At 39.2% G+C, this 17,506-nt stretch overlaps 1 protein-coding gene and 1 long non-coding RNA gene across 6 annotated transcripts in view; both read left to right on the top strand.

The window, feature by feature from the left end:
• LOC110835907 (limbic system-associated membrane protein) overlaps positions 1-17,506 on the top strand; it is an 893,271-nt gene that overhangs the window by 411,004 nt on the left and 464,761 nt on the right. The window lies entirely within an intron of this gene.
• LOC110832694 (uncharacterized) overlaps positions 1-17,506 on the top strand; it is a 96,047-nt gene that overhangs the window by 17,559 nt on the left and 60,982 nt on the right. The window contains exon 2 of the long non-coding RNA XR_002544015.2: positions 4,466-4,528. This is a non-coding gene — a long non-coding RNA (uncharacterized LOC110832694). The remainder of the gene's footprint in view (positions 1-4,465; positions 4,529-17,506) is intronic.

The following is a 17,506-nucleotide window of genomic DNA, read 5'->3' as shown; positions in this document are numbered from 1 at the left end:
TGTAGTCTGGTCGATGTTTACCAATGTTTCAGAGGTCATACTGCCTCCGTCATCAGGGCGACAGTAACAACCTAGAAGACATAAATCTTCATACTCACCGCTGTGAAAACCTCAAATCGTACATGTAACTTGTTGTAACCTGTATGCGTTAGTCACCAAGAGGAATATATGTTTTTACCGGTGCACAGGGACTTTTGAATCATCCTCTACTTTAACTTTGTTTACCGTAATTAAATTAAAATAAATATTTTAAGATAAGTTCTCGTATCTGTAACAAAACATCTGTATAAGTATGCATTCATTGTGCAATGGTTCAATTATTATTTATTTATTTTTAGATGTTTATGCCCGTACATTTAGCTAATGTCTGCTTTGCCTTCTCTGACTTCAGGTTGGCCCGTAGCACGTGTTATTACTATAAATGCTTTCTGGTCAAGAAACGCCTGTGGCAGTTAGCCAGTTTCTTCACGACGTTCACGCACATCAAACTTTTGTAGTTACTTCTAAACACAGACCACTCTACCACATATGTAGCAATTTCCTTGCGTCATCTTATTTAATGATAGTCTGTATAAATAGAGGTGCTCAGATAGGGGTAAATTGATAGAAGGCTATTATTTAGAAACATTTTTTTAAAAATCTACGTTGTACATCGGCAAACATGTGAATTCTGCCCCATGTAGTTACCTCCACACTTTTCTTAAATTAATTCAAATTCGTGGAATCGGGATTGGAAGAACAGACTTTGTTTTTCTCCGTTTGTCTCCGAACTGTTTTGTAGTCAGCGGAATCCCAGTTCGAATCTCGATCGGGAATGAAGTATAAATGAACTCTGTATAACACGTATAGCCAGGGCGCTTTTCATGTTGGTAAATACTGCCGGAGCGTGAGGTTTGACCACAGTCTTCCGAATGTCGGGGCATAGTCACTGCCATATCTCCATGTTCTGCTGATCCTAATTTCGACGCGCGCACAACAAAAGCTCTGAAATTATTCACAATATAGGACGCTGAATTCTCTGTGTAAATTATGACTGGACATTTCTCTGTCTTCATTTGTCTTTCTTATCTCTTAGTTTTCCTCAAAGGTGTGAACTGGAAGTGTTGGACGTTTCGGGTGAGTAACTTCGGCTTGAGCCTTTGTTTACTGGTGTTTCAATGTGTTCCACTAGTTCTGTAAGTAGCCGGCACACATTATTTGCGCCATTATGCCTAGCTTATATGATTCTTTACATTACGACCTTATACTTTTCGTTATTATTGCGGTATGCTTTATGGACTCATTGAGTGCGGTTGGTGAAGAAAGGAAATGGACGTTGAAGTGTTAAGTAAACGGAGGTATGGGTTGAAACGCAATACTGTAGCAAAAACGTCTCGATCAGAAAACTTTTTAATTAGCAGACTTTTACGTCGCCTCTCTATGTGTATGAAGGCATTGACTCTTACATATTTTATGAGACGTGGTTTTCGTTATAAGGAGCTCTGCACACTTTTCGAGCTCCTTTCACTTTCCCTACTGAAAAGGAACCCCTTCTTCCCCCTCCTTCGGTCGAATTGAAGGGCTACTGTAAACACTGATATTTGTGATTACTTAGGGTGTGAGGAAACTACCCACGTCCTGCGAAACCCTTCTGCTTTCTAAGCCCTTATACTGTAGTCATTTTTTTCGGGGGGGGGGGGGGTAATTGCGGATTGGAGATAGTATTAGAGACCGCCGGTGTTGTAGCCCCTGTTAAGTGCAAGAAGGGCGTGAGTAATGTAGGGGTGTCGAAAATGATTTTATACTAAAGATGGCTGTCTACTGGGTTGTTTTGCCTTGTAGTCTGGAAGAAGTTTACCGACGTTTCAGAGGTATTTGCTGCCTCATGGCCCTGATGATGGATGCAGCAATGATCTCTGAAACGTCGGTAAACTTCTACCAGACAACACGGCGCGAAAACCCAGAAGACAGCAATCTTCAGACTCGCCGCTGTGAAAACCACAAATCGTACGATTTTATACTACTCTGTGGTGGAGGAATAAAGGAATTAAGGAATGTGCAAAGACATAGAGGAAATATCTTGCCGTGGTACGGATGAGGTATTGGAAGTAACTTAAAATACGTTGAAGTTGGACTTCACACAGCTCATATAGTTAACTACAAACTGGTTTTCAATCTTGATTAATATAAATTGGCGCCGCGGCGTGTGCACCATGATCCTGATATGATTTGACAGCATTTGAGGACATAAGAAAGTTCCGTTCTGAACTGGATGAAAGAAGACGAGATGGACGGGACGCGTAGCACGAATGGGGTGAAAAATTTACCCACCCGTTTGGTTCGTGAAATCACTGTTTTAATGCGTGGGCGTGATCAAGAGGTTGATTTTAAAATTAACTCGGACATATTGGTGCGTGGGTGTATGTCCGCAGATTTCTGCTTTATATGATGTCATTTCCTGTGGGTAAAGGTTTTCGATGACTTATTTGCCCCTACAGAGGGTCCCGTCAAATGTCGAAAATAAATTTAGAAAATAATTGTAAACCGTACAGTGCAAAATATCTAATCCTGATACCTGGATGCAAGAAGACACAAGCTGACAAAATATACACACACACACATCATGGCGAACGTATGAAAGTCTTTATCTAGTTGTAGCTCACGTTGTCCCTTTGCCCCGTCTTGCAGTGTTGGCTGAAGTCGAACAGGTCCCAATAACAGTTCAATTTTACGAACTTGACATTCCTCCGACACCCCCCCCCCCCCGGTTACCAGGATGCAAGCATTCCTAAGTATTAGTCGACAGCCCAACCATTATTAAAAGCTGAAATAGTAAATTCTTCTCCTCTGATTATGAGCTTAGGTATTTAAACCATTATCTGCCAAATTTCGCACTTTTTATTTTGTTGTCGTTTATTGAAAGTATATATTTTGTGCACTTTTCTAAAGCCTGTTACGGAACACTGAAAAAGTTAAAATTTCTTTCGTACGTTAATTCCATACCTTCTTTCTTTCAGTCTGTCTTAATCACGTTCGTGCCTTTTATCTAATTTCCTTATTTCACTAGTTTTTCTTCCCATCCCTTCGTACCCTTCCTTGCTGCCACGCCCCTCTTAAAAACTAATATATGACTGTAATATAAACCTAAAGTGCGTGCTGGTTAAAAATATTGCTCAGAATACGCCGTTCCAGGAGAACAAGAATGAAATATATCTCTGTTTTTTTTCTTTCCTCGAGATTCGCGCTTATTTGAATATATTGTACGCCTTACTTTCTTAAGTGGTATTTACTATCACAAGAATTTAGCTAATTTACCCTATGCACTGCCTAGGGCACTCGACATATTGATATAACCTTGGAAAAATATTCTATGAATAATAATCATACATCATTCATCATTCGAAAGACGATGATGTAAAATATATAGTATATATAGTCATGCCTTACAATAAATCTATATAATACATGTAACACGTATTAAAAACAAAATATATTGCAGAAATAGCTTCTGCTCTATGTACCTCAGGGGCAAGGTTTATCTCGGGTACATAGAAGTAAATACCCTGTAAAATGGTGAATAGATGGAATAATAATAAGTAGTCGAAGTATGTCGGCCAAAAGCCCGAAGTTTTTGGCTGTTTTGTGGACCAACCAAACAATTGAATCGTAATAATAATTTCAATCTGCGTTACTTCTTTAACCACATGTGAAATATTTTCTTTTCTGACCATTCTCTTTTTTCTGTGTTGGTAACCCTTCTTAAATTTATTTATTTCTCTGTACAGAATCTGATATTTTTGTTCTTACTCTTTGTCTCAAAATCATCGTCTTCATAAATTCTGCTTAGAGTCTGCACTAAAAGTTGGGCGAATTTAATTTTGTTTATATCGGTCCAATAAAATCCTTATCTTACATGAAATTTTAATCAAAATTATGAGTTTGTCGAATCTCGCGCATCGCATAAAACGTAATGTGACACAAAATACAGTTTTTGATGAAATTTGAGGTTCTCGCTGAGTTGAATTTGTCGACCCTCGTCTTCTGGGTTGTGATACCATGTGGTCTTCCAAGTGGTTACAGACCTCCTGACGATAGATGCTGTGTGTTCCTCCGAAAATCTGGCAAACGTGTACAGGACTAGTCACAAATCGAAGGACGAAGATCCACATGAAACGTTGTGGCGTCATTTACGTAATGTGGTAGATTTGCTTTGTATCTACAAAAATAAATTGGCATCTTTAATAATGGAACGGCAAGGCAGTTGGGTATGAAGTACAGCAAGGGCCACATTTGGAATAAATGTGTACTCTGAATAAGAGTGTCGTCTTTCCATGCGCGGAGTAACTCACGCCTTGAGACGCCTCTGCAACATGGTTAAAATAATTACACCTGTTGTAATTATTGATTTGCAAGTGCCACAGAGTAGCATGCATGTTCCCACCCACATTCATACACGTCCGGAGAGTAATGTAAACTTCTGTTGCAGGTGAGTTCAGACATCCTAGAACCTCACGTACTAGCTGTTGCCACTCAGTGGAGCAAGGAAGAGGTAAGAATACTCCATTATGTTTTAATCAATCATAATCCATCATCATTGTTGTTACCATCATGATGATCGTCATCAGCAGCCACTTCGTTGTATCAAGTGGAAAACTGTGTTACGAAAGACAACGGATGGATCATCTTCCATGTTCTGCGGCCTCTAAGCATCGGCTGTTCTGTCTGCCGTCCCACACACACAGGACATGCATCTTGGCTGTGGTTGTTTAACGACACTGAACGTCGCGTTTGAGTGGTCGCATTTCCGTGTCATATTATGAAGAAATAGAGGGTGTGAACGGAAAGGAGATTGAAAGAAGGAAGAAAAAGAAACAGAAAGAGAAGAGGGAAATTAACGGAGGAAGGATAAGATAAAGTAGAACAACATGGAAGGAAATAACGAGAGATGTGTAAGAAGAAAGAAAGATACTAAAAAAGAAATAAGAAAAGTTGCGAGGACGCAGGAAAGTAAGGGAAAGGCAAAGGAATGACAGAATAAAGGAAAAAATATGGAAGGGAAGAAAGAGAAATTCGGGGGAGACAGTAGGAGCGATATACAGTAAAACCTCTCTAGGTTGGACACTTGTGGTTCCACGAAAATGTGTCCAACTTACAGAGGTGTCCAAGATAGAGGGAAAGAGAATATCAGATTGTGGTCTAATGACAATTACTTACATACACTAACTGCTGTAGGCTTACTTAAATTAAGAATTAATGACAATAGTATTAATAATAATCTTTTGAAGCCCACTTCCATGCATTGCACATTACACCCCAGCCTCAATAACATTTTCTGAAGTTAATTCCACCAATTTTCGCCTCCCCATCACAAAAAGAAAAATTCCATTTCTGTTAACACAGTCTGAACTCAAATGCAAGCTCAGTACTGATGGAGTTAAAACTGTGTCTTCTGCGATACTGTAGTCCAGTTAAGGGTTCAGCAAAAGAATGGTTAAACACTTGCAATGCATTTCAATGCTGGGTTCAATGTCCATAAGACAATCCTCTAGAGAGGAGGCATTCATCAGTCAGAAATTCAAAATAACAAAATATGTAACTGAAAAACTTTCCCTGAAAAGCATCGAAGTTAAGTGCATGAACCTGTCCAACTTACAACAAAAGAGGTGTTCAAGTTCCAGGATAAAGGAGTGTCCAAGATATAGGGTATTGTGGACATGTGAAATTATAGGATATTCGCCGGTTCCAATTAAAAGTGTCCAATATAAAGGGGTGTCCAGGATATAGGGGTGTCCAACTAGAGGGGTTTTATACAAGTGAATGCAGTAAATAAAACACAAATAAATGAAGTGGAAGAAAGAATGAAGGAAATAAATAAGTGCACATGAAATATAAATAAATGGAGGGCTAGAGTAGGAATGGTATTTAAGGTAGACGTCGGAATGAGTTTTTGTTGAATCGGGACCTCAGGTACGTAGTCCTGCCATATTTTAAAGCATTGTAGCCAGCAATTGTGGCCTTTATTGTAATGCTGTTCGCCTTCCTCTATCTAAATCCATAAATGACTGTCAGTAACATACTGGTTGTTGTGTTTGATGGGTAAAACCTAACTTCATATCCTTCGAACTAACAAAACGTACAGGGCCCACTCCTGCTGGGTGAATAACCGTGTTGGCCAGAATTACATACTTGTTTCTGTTGTTTTAAGTGCCCGACGAATTGATGTTTTTATTTTATCCTAACCTTTATTCAGACACAATGATGTTACATACTACGACGTAACAAAGAGGGCGTTTTGATAGGCAATTAATTGTGTCTGTTTTCCTGTACGACCTCCATCGCTCCAACTTTTCATCCATTCTTTCTGTTAATTGAATGAACATCAAATGTTACGAACTTTGATATTTTCTGCACATTCGATAATATAGCTCAGTATGACAGACAGTTCTTCATCTTTACCCCACGAACTGAGTACGAGATAGCCTAACCAAAGTAATTAAAGTTACCGTAGAGACAATGTAGCCTGGGAATTTTCCATCCAGTCATTTCTGCGCAGAAAAGCATTTCGATTTTCATGTAATGTCCCCGATTTTAACCAACGTTCGAATGTGTTGACGAATGTTAACGAAACTATTACCAAATTTCTTTTGAGACTTCTAAGAGTTGTCACATGGCTGAGAAACGCACAGAATCATAGGTGTGGAGAAGAAAACAGATGTGTATTTTAAACTTTTCGCTGCGAACGCTCCTAAAAAATTAGTAGCGCAGGAGAGGGGGGGAGTGATAAAAGCGGCCGATACGGGATAAACAATGTGGTACGGTTCCCTGCGGGTTTAGGGATTCATTTTTCTCCATCACTACCAGGCCGACTCTGATACTTGTCCAGCATCCAGCCGTATCATAAAACCGACTCCACAACTCCATTTAGTGCGAATGTATAAGATACGTTTTACTTTTCCTTACACATAAAAACTGAATTATTTAGAAAGCAGTGATTTCTGAATAGCTGAGTACTGCTGTACTACCCATTGAGCATTGTGGCATCATTAAATACAGTATTAAGCAATTAAGAACTTTAGGCCTAATTTATAAGATTTTAAGCTTTCCCGGCTTCGGAATACAAAGAAATCTTAGGCGATCTGTCGTGTATGTTTCGAACCCGGTCTCTCTGTCAGGGTTCCTAGTTTTGGACACGTTGGAGTATTATCAGTGTTTCATGAATTCGTCTGGTCTACATCGTGACATGTTATATGAAATTACTTGTGATAAATAAATACAACCTTGGTCAGAATGTCTGGAACTGTGTTCGAGATTCGAATTGGGTATCTCGCGGATATACTCATATACATTTTCGCTGGAAATATGTCTATTTCTTCAGGACCTTAAATTGTACCATATCAGCACCAAGTGCGTTTAATACTTCGCTTGATACACGTGGTTCCTTCTAATAAAATCTGCAGAATTTATTATCCACTTAGCAATGGCCATTCCGTTGTCATGGCAGCTAAGACACCATCGACGTCTTTTGTTCATCTACACGGTATTGTGAAGGACCTCAATAAGCTTTTCTGACATTAAGGACGCAGTAATATATAATTTACAGCCTTTAATATTGCAGTTGTACATAACTGCTGATTAAATGTTCCCAGTAACTGACTATTTTGTATATGAAGATTTCTGTCTTCTGGGTTGTTGCGCCGTGTAGTCTGGTCGATGTTTACCAACGTTTCTGAGGTCATACTGCCTCCGTCATCAGGGCGATTGATCGCAGCAATCTTCAGTCTCATCGCCGTGAAAACTTCAAATCCTACATATTTTGTTTATGGTGAAACCCACACTTTCATTTCCTGAAAGCTTACACACTTTATTTCCGATAAAACCCCGCTATGTATACACAGAAACAATTACTTCACTATCAACTTGAAATTTTTTACTTCTATCGAATGAAGTGTGAAAACTCAGTGTTATAGAAGCCAGTCAGTAAATTTGATTGAATCAAGCAAGGCACGTCCTAGTAAAAGGTTTTTTGAGCTGGGAAATGAATTTACTTGTTCAGAAGTGTTATTGTAAAGTCATCAAAGAAGGAAGCCATACTGTAGCTTCTGCTTCTCACCGAGGAGACTATAGTTTGCGCTCAGACCAATCTGTGCGATATTTGTGCTGCATATTGTGGCACTGGGACTAGTTTTCTTCAGAGTCCTTCGGTTTTCCCCTGTATCTTTACACCACTACTCATAGCCCCTGACATGTCGTCTGGGAGATGGCCAAAGTCCCCGTTAGAGGCCCTCAGAGACAAAGTCTGACCCCATCGCAACAATACTAATAAATATAAAGGTTCAAATACGCCATTCATGCTGGTAATATAGAGGAGATTTTCTTTTGCGGATGGCGTGGCCGCTCTATAGATGTAAGGGGGCCGTAGATCGTTCTTTGGAGCTTTCGACAAGTTTTTGATGGTGCAAAATAATCATACGCTATAGAAAATACTGCGATTTGAGTATATGTATTGCAACAAATATCCTGTTTTTTTGTAAGTTTTTTAGTTTCTCACGTCGAAGATGGCTGTCTTTTAGGTTATAGCGCTGTGTAGTCTGGTAGAAGTTAAACAGCTTTCAAAACTCCTTGATGCCTCCATCATCAGGGGGATAGGTAGCTATGACATCTGAAACGTAGGCAAAGTTCTACCAGACTACACGGCGCTTCAACCCAGAAAACAGCCTTTTTTTACCCTGTGTGTTGCTTTCATGTACAACTGCATTTAAGACATGATTTTCAGATTACTTAATTTCGAAGTGTGCCCAGAATGTGTTTAGCCCATTAAATAACGTAGGTCTTAAAAGCAGGTGGTCGACTAAATTATGCAATGAGGAGTTTCATAGTTTGTGTTGTTCACAAACATCATGATTTGATCAAAGCAAGCATGTTGAATTTAGGCGTGTAGCTCGCATGGAAGAAGTGCGAAATGCGATCGAAATTTTAGTTGCAAAACCAAAAGGAACGAGAGGACTTGAGAGATCTGTGGCTTATTTCTTATGAAAATGTTATGGATCTTCATAAAAGCGGACAATTCCTCTTCTGAGTAACCACCCGTTTCCAACAAAGTGCTTCCCCAAAAAGTTAGTAATAAAGTTAAAAATGGGCTGCGTTTAAAGTAGGGGTTATAATTTACTGGTACGTATCAAAATTGAATTTGATTCACGAATATTGTGTTGACCTCCAATACCAAATTTAATAGAAGTATGTATAATAGCCTTTGAGGTGAAATATGCCAACCAACGGATAGGCACAACGTCCCGATAATGCACTTCATGAACAAAACGATTAAAAGTGTAGACTTAAATCTAAGGATGCAGGATTTTCATTCGTACACACCGACCTTAGGGTAAATAGTAGCTAACGAAACTTTGTAGGCGTACACAGCCAAGCCATGTGACATAAAATGAGAACAGTATCTTATTTGGCAAAGCAAATATCATCCTTGTGTTTCAATATTTGACTCTTTAGCACTGCACTGGGACCGGTTTTGTTCTGCTGTGCAAATACTCTGTCTGCTCCGGTCGTCGCAAGGAATAAAACGCGCCTTGCTGAATGGGGTTGTAGCGGGACGCGAGTAGAAACGCTAAATACAGCTACATCGCGACTGTATTAAACGTAATACCTTTAAACATGTACTAATTGGAAGCTGGAATAGGTTTCAATATATGCAAAGTACTCTATTCGTCTGTTTCTCATTGTTTTGCATTTTTGTTTCTTTATACCTTTAATATTCTTTCTTTTTTCTCGCACGTTTCTGCAACTGTTTCTTGAGTGTTTTCTTTTCTTGTCATCCGTGTTTTTTGTTTTTGTTGTTGTTGTGTCCTTTCTTCGTCCCGATTTTTTCTTGTTTTTCCATTCTGCTTGTACTTCCTTTCTCATTTTCTGTACTTTCTTCTTTTGTCTTTGTTTCACTTTGTGTATTTTAATTTTTGTTTCTCACTTTCCTTACTTATTTTTCATCTATTACTTTATCTTTGTCTGTCGTCTTTTATCTTTGGTTTTTTCCTCCTTTTGTTTACTCATTTCTTTGGTTGCTACGTTTCTGTAAGTTTCTTACTTTCTGTCTTCGGGTCTTTTGTTTCTCTCTTCCTTTTGTCCGCCGTTTATTTATTTCTGTTGTTGCCTTTTGCTTTTTCCGTAACTTTCATTTGATCTTTTGCCCCTTTCGGCTTTTTCTCCGTCTCCTATTAACCCAGTTCTGAGTGATAGATGGACCAGGACAACAAGACACATGAAAAGGCGAATTTTCATACATTAACAGGACCGTGTTTCTGACTTGGTTGGTTCATCTCTTTTCCTCCATATTTTGAGTCTTATCTTACCTCCGCTCCATGTAATATCTGCAGTGGATATATCGGTGTCGAACAATCTGTTGACTGTACTTTATTGCTATCTCGTTTAATATTACCTCCTACAGGTGTCACGCTGCGGGGCTTTCGGTCGCGGTAATTTTATTTGTACCTTTCAATAGACCTTTTCTCTGTTATGAATTAAAACTCATTTTCCCATATTCGTCATATCATTATCTCTGTCGGAGTAGGAAATGCATTGGTATATAATTTTAATAGTTGTACGCCTTGTACGGAAACGGTTCACCAGATGAAATACTATCGATTTGTTTGGTACAGGAGGATCGGTAAATGTGCCCTTAAACACTTTCTGGAAAGTTAGGTAAGGACAAGATGCCAGTTAATGTTTGTCAATGTACGCTCCTTGCTCTTGTGAAAAATACATCTTTGCACTTCAATTTTTGAAAGACAGCGACGGACTGGAGCGAGCAGGTTATAACATGACGCGGCCTGAGCGGGCTCTTGAATAGTCACAGCGACGTTGTGTGTTATTATTCCATTCGAATTGCACTGACTACAGACATTAGCATTTTAATGTGGGTGACTTTTCCAAGCTATGTGAACTGTACTGAAACTTTTCAGATTCCTTTCCAAGTGCTAGGAGGTAATATTGTTTGTACTATACTTCTGGGTTATATTACCAACTACATTTTATTTACTTCTATAATTTTAGTTGCTGTGACAGTTCTGAATTTAGTTGATTGGTTTATTATTTGTTTTCCTATTGGTTGGCTGGTTGGGTGGTAACTTTGACTGAGATTTACAATGGTTCTTTAGTTATGTTCCCATGGCACTGCATTTTGTGTGTGTGAATAATAAGGGCTGGAACAAAATCTGTTGTTTGTTTAACCGAAACAGCCCATCAGGTTGTAAGGTGGCAAAACTTGCAAACAAGCAAGTCACTCCAAAGGAAGTAGCAGTTATTTGACGTCAACTTCACTCAAAAACATGACATCATTCTAACGTTAGGATGTGTACAACAGCAACTTTTAAGTTTCTAGCTTTAAGAAATGCCTTGAGTTATAAGTTTGAGATAAAAGTTCTCAGAGAGGTAAGTAATTGAACCTAACCCTGTTTCTGAGACACTTGCTCAAGTAACTCTCTGGTTTTAGTGGCAGCCTTCAGGATCCGCTCTGGGATGTGCACTTAAGCCAGCTGACAAAAATCACGTGAATCTTATTAACGTTGGCGGAGAGATAAATTCAGACAGCCATTGTTCTCTACCAGTACATTATCTAAATGTGATGTCTTTCTTTCGTCTTAACAGAGGTAGTTACATGTATGTCTATGTGTTTGTCCGCATGCTTCATCTGTGAAACTAAAGCCATGAAGTAGAATCATCAGATGGTCAAGAAATGTCACGTATCTCATGAAACTTAGGGAGAAATTGTTTATCGGAAACAATGGTATCAACCTACAAGTCAACACGACATTACGTCCCAGAAAACCAGCATTCACATCTTTACCGCCGTGAAAACATCAGATGTCACCATCACATCATATTTCGGTTCCATTTTAAATGTAACTTTGCATAGGTTACTAGGTTTTCGAAATTGCAGCTTGATTCTCAACAACTTTACATATTTAGGGGTTCACTAAGAAGACGTTGGCCCTTTAATATTTACAACTTTTGCATTCCATTGAGTTCGAATAAAAGTAACCAGTTATGATTGAAATGGTTTGTTGTACAACATATAGTCTGTGAGGTAAAATATGGGATGTCGTTTAATACACACCAGTATAATGTTGATTATTTTTTGACAGATGGCAGTTATGGAGCAGTGCATTGTGTAACTATAATATTGCTTAGCAATGAGAACATTACGTTTTCGTCTGAAATCAAAAATTTCAGGTCCAGTGGAGGGTGCAAAGTTGCAAAATTTCATTATAGGTCTTTGTGTACTGGAAGCTGGAAATGCGTATTTCTACTTTTGATCTTCGTTTACATTAGTTTCGTATCTCAAACAAAGTGTAATGGCCGCTGTGTACTTTTAACGCTATGCTGTTAGTTAACAATTAATCTATTCACTCAAATTCTGTCACTAACAATTTTTGTCAGGTGGCTACAAAGCGTAGAATTAATGCAGGAAGAAGTGAAGACCAGTAAGAAAGTGCCTACCATTTCTTTATTGAATTCTACGACTTTTTTTTATAAGCTTCATTCCTTGTTAAGGAACTCTGAGCAAGGAATATCTGTAAAAAGGTTCTTTGCAGTTCAGTTGCTTTACGTTGGATTAGCATCTTTTCAGTTTAATAAGGACAGGGAAAGAGAAGGGTACTAGCAGTTAGGTTGCGTCTAAAAATGAACTTTCTTTTTATATTATTTATATCTTGCCGAAGCTAGCGGAACCTGTCACTGATGAATTGGCTGATATCAGCACAATTTCCGTTTCGCAAGTCGATTGATCGCAAAGTGAGCGAGAGAGAGAGAGTTACTGAAGGAAAGTTCTTACGGAAATGTTCGAAGTGCGAGAAAGAAAGTCGATAGTGTTATATACAGAAACGACTTCACAAGATTAAGTTATTTTAAAATGATTGTGTCAGCCAGTTCTTCCTGTTCAGATCCACTTTGAATTACGAATTGATGTTACTTGTTCGATTTTAAATTGTTTGCGATTATTTCGGCCACAAGAAGATAAGATCTGGTTCACGAGTCGGTGAAAAATCGCGTAAGGTAATCGGAAAGTGTCGCGTTTACCCACATGCTCTCAAATGCCCGGTACTTGTCATACACAGTCACTGAACTTCACAAACACGTTCACTCACTCGAACTTCCTCCTTTTATTCTACCGTCCACCCGCTCACTCGCTCAATGACTAAAAACCTGCCCACCTACCATAAGCCACCCACCCATCACCCCACTCACCCACTCAGTCGTTGTCACACATACTTTCTGTCTGCGCGGAGAATTGACTTTACCTTCAACCAGAAGTACCCATTTGCGGAAGAGCACAGCGGTTCTATTGTACGATGTAGAAACGTCAGCTCACTTTAGGTTCCCCATTTTTCTAGCTTTCAGTGTTTCGTCTCATTCTTGTGCTTTTGTGTAGAATTTAGTATGTTCGTCCAGTAACTGGTAACACACCCATTGTATCAAATATTCAGATTTTCCAAACAGTGGGGGGCATTTTTGAAGGGAGCGGTGTTTTTGGACAGCATTTAACATGACGTCATGGCTTCAAGGTCGAGTCAATTCTCTGCTCAGACAGACAGTACAAACCTGGAACCCCACTGCCGCTAAAATCCAACCATCAATTTCTCCTTTCCAGTCACCTACGCACTGAAATGCATCCACTTATTCCCTGAGGGACTGAAACGTGCTCAATCGCTACAGTACTGGCTCACACTTACTGTACCTTCCTCACTCACTATAGATCTCAAAAGGACAGATACACACAGTTAAAAAGGCAAGTTGTAAAACTTCGGCTGCGCTGCCCCGATACGTTGGATATGTTTCAGCATTTGATGCGGCTCATTCCCGTAACTCCGGCCGCAAAATCCCGAAGGACAACGAAAATTACAAGTTGTTCCGATCACATTGTATGTCATTGTATAAAAAAAATAAACTCTTGGCGACTCCAACCTCTTATCTGATCGTTGGAACAGTTTGCATGGCGGTCTTAATTAAATTAGACGGCTTAGATACTTCAAATAGATTACCGTTAATTAAGACAGCTTTATGACATGTCTTGGGTACCAGGACTCAATCTATCCTCAAAAATTAAGAGGTGTTAACGTTTGTTTTCTGTTGTTCTTCCTATTTTTTACAAGACGTTAGTCATCGTTGGAGATAAAATGTCGATATATCGATATTTTTTAGTCTAAGAATTAATGGGCCTACTAGATTACGAAAGTGTCAATAAGAACCACAGTTGAGTCTTAAAACTCGCCAGGCACTCCCTCTTTTTCAGAAGTTTCTCATCAGAAATGCATAGTGTTTGAGGAGCTGATAGTCGTTCAGCTGGCCAGCAGATTCTTTCTCATATTTTGAAACGCAAGTATTCATTACTGTTTCCAAAATATTCCGCCACCGAACCATATATTGAGCCATCTGAATCCAATCCACATCATTGGATTCAGCCTCTTTGATAACTATTTCAATATGATCCTCCTAATTCTGCCTAGGTCTTACAGATGTCATCTTCCTTTAAGATTTTCCCTTGGAAATTTACGTTATTCAGCAGTAATTTACCAACGACGATTCGGTCTGTCTTGAGAAAGAATTCAAATAATTGTTATAGGGAAAAGTAACAGAAGTATTTGTTCAAATAAAAGTATACAGACGTGGTTAAAAGTAGATTTTCTGTGTTTATTTTTGCATGAATTCAGTTGGGGCAGCGTATATTATGGCAGTATGTAATTTGCTAACATTATAATTATTAAGCTTTTGCAAGCGACAAGAACAGAACAGTAAGGGAAGGTTAATAGTTAAAGCACTAAGCATCCCCGTCATTTTGAGAGGGTGGTGGTGTGGGGTGGATTCGGCCTTCCATGCATTAATATGCGGTAAATGATATTGCCCGTGGAAGCAAGTCTAGATCCTAGGTTATTAGCTGCTACTAGGGGTTGGGGGTGGATCAAGTCTAGTCCACAGCGTTATTAGAACGCGTGGTTTAACCTAGCTTATTAGTTTTCAGCAGCCTTACATCTCAGGGGTAAACAAAATAAGTTTGAGACTCCGTATCAACAATTAACGTTTACACGACTCGAAGTCTAATTCGCTGGAAGAAAACTCCGAAGATTGAACATAGATAATACAAACGCCCGCTACATGACACGGGCTTCTGAGACAGGCTTGTCTATGTAATAAAAGACTTCCCTTAGATCTGTCTTCTGTTAATCGTTACTCTCACTTTAATTTTGCCACATAATTCTTTTTAAACGATTCGTTACGTATTATTCTGTTGGTTATTATCCACGAATTGCGATACAAAAATAAAATTTGAAGCGGTTCCACCCGCCACCCTCGCGTAGTAAACTCTTCAACATCCTTCTGATACTCGAGTCAGGGTCATCCTGGTTGCTAGGCCGTTGCTCACGCCAATTGCGCTAAAGCTGTGCACGTGCAAACGTGGCGAAATAACGAGCAGAACGTGTGTTAATTCTGAAACATTACTTTGCATCGAAATCGCTTTCTGTTGTTCGTGAATCATTTAACAAATGTGTATCCTGGCAATGGAGTGCCGAATAAGACATCACCTCACCGATTTATAGCAACGTTTTGGGACACGCAAAGCGTTTGTCTGTCATCGAACGAAAAAACAGCTGAAATTACGACCGAACCGATTTAAAGCAGTTCGTCATCATCAGCTGCAAGAATCCAATTTTCTGTTTGTTGCGTCCGACGTTTCACATGACGTAAGGAGGATCTGTAATAGAGGTGACAGATCTGTGTCGAATCTTCTTCCAGTCATACAAGAATTTCTGTATACACAACATTAGTTGTACAGACGATAATCTTCACTCAAGTTGAGAGAACAATATTAATATCCGCATGAAACCACAGGTAAAATTATAGTTTTGTAAAGTTTAGGATTTTACTGACGAAATTTTAGGATAAATTATTATGATCTTAATAGGAGTAAGAAAGAATTCAGAGAATTGAATGTCCTCATAATTTAATCACATTCTTTTTCCGTTTTTAGCCTCATTCCGAACGGTGTACAGAATGCAGATAGAATCGCTTGCACGCTTTCTGTGTCTGAACGCGAGGATTCCTACATTTGGTCTTGCGTGGACGTCTTAGGTTTTACATAGCCCTTTTAACGTTCTTATAGGTCTCAACCATGATAAAGGCTGTCTTTTGGACCCCTGTTACGACTTCGTACGCACACCAAAAATAACCCACTGCCTCCTTTCAGAAATTGCTTTACGCTTCAGGCATACGGGCGGGTAAAGGTCTAAGATTTCTAAAGTAACCCATATAGAAGTGCTTAGCTACTGAGCATGAAAACCACTGGGATATTTTCTTCCTAAGACGCCAAAAGTCTGAAGTATTAATGTCGACGAAATGGGAGCAAAGAGGCGACTATATTAAAGTTCACAAATAGTCAAAGGAGACTTGGAAGTGGAGATATCGGGATGTGGTATGTCTACTTAATTTCAAGTTTGGTGTTGGTTGGGTGAAGGGGAAGGAGGAATGATCCGCCATCAAATTTAACCTTTGATTTAACCTGTCTTTCATATAAACCTGCATATGATGCAAGTGTAATGGGAACTATCTCCATTAACTAGTGTTCTTTGAGAATCAGGTAGTCGCTTATCTAGTCAAAAGAATTCCTTACTTCATGGACCCCGGGATTTATTGCCGTGTTCAAAAGAGCCGGCTACTCAGATCAGTTTAGACCACATTCTCTTTCTTTAAAATTATCCTCCCATGTACGACTCCAGAGTATTCTTTTTCGTTCAGGTTTCTAGGCGTTATTTACGTTCCAGCGTGAGCAAAGTACAGCTTATGGGTCCATCCATGTCTGTCTGTGACACGTTTTACGTAGGAACTGAGCGACCTCCATGGCCCGAGGTCAGTGTTGGAGCACGTTTTTGCAGCAATTATTTTGGGTTACGTTGAGTGAAATTTCAAATTCTCTCGGCGGCGAGTATGACTCTCTTCTGGGATGTTGCACAGTGTAGTCTGGGTGGAAGCTCACCAACTTTTCAGAGGTACTTGATGCCTCCATTATCAGGGCGATAAAAATGAAACATTTGTAAACGGAACTGAGATGTAACAAATGATGGAATATAATAGCATGACTATTTATGCTGAAACATGACAGAAAGATGATTGTATTTTATCTCGAAGGAAAATGGAGACTTTGAGCAGCGTGAGATGATATTTAGAGGTCTGATTATGGGTCTAGAACAGGTCGGTGAACCCAGATAGACCTTTAAAAGGCATTAGAAATAGAACTGTGATTAGAAGAGGAAGTAGATAAATGAGCAGCAGAACAAGAAGAATAACTTACAATGCAAAAGGGAGAGAAATGTGATTCACAAGATGATTGTACAAAACAAATTTTTGATAATTTGCTAACCCCAACTTTCAGAATTCCGAACACCAAGATTTTATTTCGCTGATTTATTTGCCGTTTAAGGCAATTTTACCAAAGGTTCTAGCCACCATAGTTTGATTTACTATGGGGTAATGT

This window comes from Zootermopsis nevadensis, unplaced genomic scaffold (genome assembly GCF_977971745.1).
Source record: "Zootermopsis nevadensis isolate Lab colony 2312 unplaced genomic scaffold, Znev_1.0 Znev_ptg000022l, whole genome shotgun sequence".
Taxonomy (NCBI): domain Eukaryota; kingdom Metazoa; phylum Arthropoda; class Insecta; order Blattodea; family Termopsidae; genus Zootermopsis; species Zootermopsis nevadensis.
The sequence above is the reverse complement of the archived record's forward strand: the minus strand, read 5'-3'. Positions and strand labels throughout refer to the sequence as shown.